Source organism: Dipodomys merriami, unplaced genomic scaffold, assembly GCF_024711535.1.
Source record: "Dipodomys merriami isolate MVZ:Mamm:240054 unplaced genomic scaffold, mDipMer1.0.p SCAF_327, whole genome shotgun sequence".
Lineage (NCBI taxonomy): Eukaryota > Metazoa > Chordata > Mammalia > Rodentia > Heteromyidae > Dipodomys > Dipodomys merriami.
Genome location: NW_027204793.1, coordinates 1,140,990 through 1,147,318, shown reverse-complemented (window position 1 = coordinate 1,147,318; position 6,329 = coordinate 1,140,990). Strand labels below are relative to the sequence as shown.

Below are 6,329 nucleotides of genomic sequence, written 5' to 3'. Positions count from 1 at the left end.
CAACATTGCACACATGGTAAGTGTTAGCCTGACGATCATCTCTGACTGTATCAATTAACCTCATTCTATTTTATGACTAAAATACCAGCACTTAGTCTACAAATTATAGGAAAATTTCCCGAATTATTGATTTCACTTTCACAATATTTCACTTTATCTTTGTTAGAAAATAGGGAACTGTAATATGAAAACTCGAAGTTCATAATCAATGCATACCTCCCTGGTGAAAGGAACTGCTCAAGTATAATATTCTTGATTTCTAGCTCAAAATAGTAGAAATCATATTTTATCCCTTCACTCATCACTGCACTGCCTGGGGACCCTATTTCTGTTTAACACTGTCTTACTGAAAGAATGACCTCCCCAATTCCTGATGGAAACATTCTGCAGGTCTTATGGACAAATCATTTCCACTTTGTAGCTCAACTAAGTTGTTTACCATTCAAGTATTTTGATTGCTTTTTATACCCAACATTTTGAGAGAAAGGTACTACTTCAAAATGCTATTAAAGCAAGACTGATATAAAAATCACCTTTGACCCCAGATAAATATTTTACCTTTCCTATACTCAAAAATGCACTCTGACCTATCATTAATGTTAGGAATGAGAGGATAAAAAATCATAGACACCAAGACCTAAGTATGAATTAAAGACTCTCCAACTTGTGAATACTATTGGTTTAAAAAGACATGAAGGGATGGGAAGGTGGCTTAGTGGTAGAGTGCTTGCCTTGGATGCATGAAGCCCTGGGTTCGATTCCTTAGCAGCACACAAGCATAAAGAAAAAAGTGGGAGTGACGCTGTGGCTCAAGTGGTAGAGCGCTAGAGTGGAGCTTAAGAGCTGAGGGATAGTGCCCAGAGTTCAGGCCCCACTACCGTACCCCTCCCCCTCAAAATAAAGACATCAATACTACCAATGTTTTTCAAAATTTCTTATGATACTGAAGATTCAATTATAAACTATTAACACTTGAAAATAACTCATTTTCATGGTAGTAGAACACAAAACACAAGATTAATCCTAACCATATTTAAAGACATTTATTTATACTACAAATTCACTCTTATAACTACGAAGATTCTAAAAATAACTGAAGCACAGTGACACAAAAATAATTTAACTGCATCATCTACATTCAAAGGACTGTGCTAATAGAAAGCAAAATTATACTAATAATTAGGTTACCCAATTCACTTACATTCTTTTATTCTATTTCTTTTAGTTTCATAAAAACTGGCTTTTCATAAAATGATCCATAAAAGAGCCTATATACACACTTACATTTTCAGATCTTAACAATATTTATTTCAGAAATATCTTTAGCTGTATAGTTAATGAACTAAAATATTACTAAAATATTTAAATGTTTTTCACAATTGCAAGACTCGCTCTGGGATGTTATTTATATTGGAAAAGATATTTGAAAAGCCTTATTTGTTAAAGTTGTGATCGTTACTCCCACAAAAGAACTATTAATGAAGGAACATTTGTATTTGTATGTACAAAACAACTTCAAATGCATCCACAATCTGGAGATGACACGTGTTTTTGTTTTTTTTTAAATATATATCTAACAAGCATAGCCACAATACTGATTTTCAGTCAATATGATGCGATATTCAAACCTTAAAAATACGGGGTTTATTATCATAGTGTGAATAGATATGATATTACAAAGAAAGTTATTTTCAACAGAAATTTGGAAAGTGTTTATCCACCTTGAGTTTCACAGAAAAAACCAGAGAGCAATACCTATTTCTTCAAGTCGGTCAAAATCACTCCATGAATATTTCTTAAAAATATAACCAATTTAAGATTTCAAATACATATTTTGTACTGACACTCATCTTACAGCAATAAATTACTACCTGATTATATGTGTATCTTTTTACCTAACATATATTAAGAACTGAAAATGATCGCTTTTATCTAACTTATGTTGTAAATGCTTTGATTATGATGATGTTATTAACAAATAAAATGTACAGAAGGGTGGTTCCACTGAAATGACAGGACAGAACACTGATAAATAAAACAACATTGCAACACAGTTCTTTTCAGCCTCACCCTGTTCATATTGGCAAGCAACATTGCAACAGCACACACACACACACACAAACACAGACACACATAAACACATATGTGTGCACACGTCCACACACATATACATGCATGCCAAATTCAGGGTTTATTGTACAAAAAAGTTCAAATAAAATATTAGTGATTAGGACAAATGATAATTTGCCTTATTACAAAATAATACATAATTCAGTCACCATGGTAGTTACATTTCATCTGCCCCTCCACTTGTGACCACTTAATTTATTTTAGGTAATTCTTTAACTAATTCATTCCTTCATTAGTTAAATACTAATACTAGAGCTTGAACTCAGGGCCTAGCTCTGTCCCAGAATTTGTTATGATTTTGTTTTAGTTTTCTCAAGTCTAGCATTTTATTGCTTGTACCACAGCTCCATTTCTAGATTTTGCTGGTTACTTTCAAACCAGAATCTAATGGACTTTTTTTCTTGCTCTGGTTTCAAACCACAATCATCAGATTTTGTCTTTCTGATTAGCTAGGAATAAAGACATGAGCCACCAGTGTGGCTCCTACTTTTTCCTATACATATCTATTGCACATACTTAGATAGCAATTTAATATTGAGAGTATAGAAGCAAGATGTATAGTGATTATATTGTTCTGTCAGAAATTCAAGTTAGTAATGTAAATTTCTTCTTAAGACCATACACAAAAAATACTTAAGAAGAAATCTGATGATGATGATGATGATGATGATGATGATGTGTGTGTGTGTGTGTGTGTGTGTGTGTGTGTGTGTGTGTGTGTGTGTGTGTCTGTACTGTTGCAATGTTTCACATGTAAGCACTGTGCAGGGATGTCCAGACATTCACAGTAATTGCGTGAATATCTGCCTTGAGCTACCAACTCATGGACAATGTCTAAGTGTCCACTCTAGGCTTCCCGATGAAGAGGGGTATACTCATCCTCATCCCTAGTATTCATAGGAGTGTCCTTTTTGGAAATTAGTCTCCGCACCATAGTAAGCGGCAAGAAAAGCACTCTACCACTGAGCCACTTTCCCAGCCCAAGGATTAAGATTCTTGTTTGTAATTTGGTCAGAGCTATATCTCTTTATGTAGGGTACTAAAAATGTATTTACTAATTCCCAGTTAATATATAAATTCTATTTCCATCTCTTTTAACAAATAAAAAATAAAATTGTTTGCTTTGTAAATGGATCAGAAGCATGGATTTTTTGGCTAGCTATGTGATTGCACATCTCTCTCTCTCTCTCTCTCTCTCTCTCTCTCTCTCTCTCTCTCTCTCACTCTCTCTCTCTCTCTCTCTCTTTCATGATTCTCAGAGACAATATAGTTGCTCCATAATTATCCTAATTTATTTTGCTTTTATACTTTTGGTTGCATCATTTCACTTTCTGCTCTACCATTTAACAAATCAGCACACATAAACAGAACCACAGAAGTTGTTCTGTGGCTCAAGTGGTAGAGCACTTGCCTTGATTTGAAGAGCTCAAGGACGGTGCCCAAGCCCAGAGTTCAGGCCCCACAACTAATTTTTTTAAAAAATAATCTAAATCCTTGATAATTCTTGGAACAGATCTGACTGAAATCAGTTGAATCACACTTTTCCTGCACAATGAAAGAAAAGGTCCAGGCTAGGAAAGCAGCTAGAGAAGGCAGGCAGATTGTATCTGTGACAAAACTTTGTGGAAAATGGTACACAGGATTACTTACTGGAGATCCACTTGCACTGGAAGCATGATGCTGAACTATTGATTGCTGATTCTGAACTATTGCTTTGATCATTATATTCTCCAAGAAGAAACAATGAAATTTAATTGATATCAAAGGACTACTAATATATTTTGACTTCTCATTAAGCATCTTCAATCATCAAAATCACCTGAAGAGAATAGATAGGCCTACTTTTTTTTTTTTTTTTGGTCCGGTCGTGGGGCCTGAACTCTGGCCTGAGCATTGTCCCTCAGCTCTTCAGCTCAAGGCTAGTGCTCTACCACTTGAGCCACATCGCCACTTCCGGCTTTTTTCTTTTTGCTTATGTGGTGCTGAGGAATCGAACCCAGGGCCTCTGGCATGCAAGGCAAGCGCTCTACCACTGACCCACTTTCCCAGCCCAGGCCTAATTTTTTAGATGGAAACAAGTGTTTAAAAAAAAACAAGAATTTAGGTAGTCATACAAAGGACTTCTATTTTACTACTGCATTATACATTTTTTTCTAATGTTGGTTACCAATAAATAATGGATCTATTAGAAAGCTCTTAAAGCTCATATATTGAATAGTAATTTCTCTTACACTATATCTTTGTATTTCCCAAATCATTTACATAGTAGGCTTTGTTTCCTATTTTCTCCTTCCTAGAATAAGCTGCATATGAAGACACCACTGTCCCTCATTTTCAGTCTGTGCATTTTAATACGGAGGAAAATCTTTCCTCTGCTCTCTATCAATTCAGTACTCCCCACTTACCATAATTTAAAATAGTAAAAATGGAAAAAGAGAAAATAAATCATGGTGAAAAAACATGCAGAAAATTCACCGGATTTTTCTGACCATTTCAACCTACGTGAACTATTGGGGAAATACATGGACACCTCATTCCCACTGGTACTCAAAGTCTCTGGTTAGGCAATTCTGATGAAGACAAGGAACAAGATGAAAACGTGAGGAAGGTATCAATTGCAAGAAAATAATGGAGAAGAATCCATGCAAATTTCTTCTTTGAGATGTTGAAATTAATCGGCTTACTATAGTGCTGAGACTACTTTCCAAAAAGGCCACTCATATGTATACTAGAAATGAGGTAAGTATACCCCTCTTCATCGGGAATCCTAGAGTGGACATTTTGACATTGTCCATGAGTTGGTAGCTCAAGGCAGATATTCATGCAAGAATTCTGAATGGCTTGGCACCCCTGCACAGTGCGTATATGTGGAATAATACCAGAATGGATTCTTTCTTACTTCATCATGATGCAGATACCAATCCCCAAACTAAAGGCCTCTTGACCTCCTTAAATATTGTTTCTTGGGATAGAAATAGCAAAGATACGCTGTATCTCCTTCTGTTTAAACATGATTTCAAACCGGACTGAAGAACAACTTGGAAGAAACTGCATTTGATATTGCCAAAAGCATAAGTATGTATCACTAACTCTTTGAAGTTGTGGAAGGCTGTACAAATTGTTCTCCTATGTAGTCATGGTTTGGTTAAGTTTCTTAAATTTCAAAAGTGCCAGTCCATCCTTTCTGTCCCTACAAAATATTTTTATAATACAAAATAACAGCAAGATCTTAATTTAAAAATTTATGGATTCCATGTTATTCTTCCACGTGAATTGCCTGACTTTGATGACAAAATGTATTCAAGAGTTTTTTGTATGCATCTATAATGATTTCTGCAGAGTTTGTGATTTTTTTAATTTTATCTTATCTGTTGAAAGAATAGTATAGAAATTAAAGATATTCCTGGTGATTGTCTGAAAAAAGTATCTATGTTTGTATAAAGTCCATAATCTATTTCATTGTCTTCTAGATATAATACTTAAAGTCTACATTGTTTTATAATATATAGGTTCATTAATAAATGTGTCCTTTCAGATTACATTCCATATAGGAAAAGTTTAAGATTCCTTTTTCTTAAGTCTTTATATTATTTTATTTCTTTGGGATAAAAAGATAATGTTATCTAATTTCAAGTATTGTAAAGGTTATGCTATGTAAGGGCCTTTCGAAGGTGAAAGTTTAATACACTGATGTCAAACTAACCTTTAATTCTATGAATTACAGGTTTTGTTACACTTGTATTTTTGTAATCAACTTTTTAATAACTGTTTTTCATTGCATTTGAAGAATGAAAAATATGGAATAATTCACAAATTTTCATTCCATCCTTGTGCAAGTGCCATGTTAATGTCTGTATTGTTGTAATTTGTGTAGACCTGCTGCTGAAGCATGTAGTACCCTCTAAATTTAAGTAGTTAACGATGTAATCTTTATACAGGCATATATCCTTGGTTGCCTATTTGTAACAAGGAACCTTTATTGTTACTAAAAATGCTATTGATCTTATTTCTCTAAATTTCTATGTATAGTGGAAAAAACTTATATTGTTTGGTCGATTGCTCATATTTGCAATTTTTTGTCAATGACTATTTTGTCGTTTTCATTTTAAATTTGATCATATTTTGAAGCCTTTATAGCTAAGTTCAAAGGTAATGGCTTTTCAAGTACTTATTTATCAACTGAGTTAGCTTTGTGGAGC

The 6,329-nt window shown here is 34.1% G+C and overlaps 1 pseudogene; it reads right to left on the bottom strand.

The window, feature by feature from the left end:
- Window positions 1-5,921: 5,921 nt before the first annotated feature.
- Window positions 5,922-6,021, bottom strand: LOC138841680 (U6 spliceosomal RNA; annotated as a pseudogene).
- Window positions 6,022-6,329: the final 308 nt, after the last annotated feature.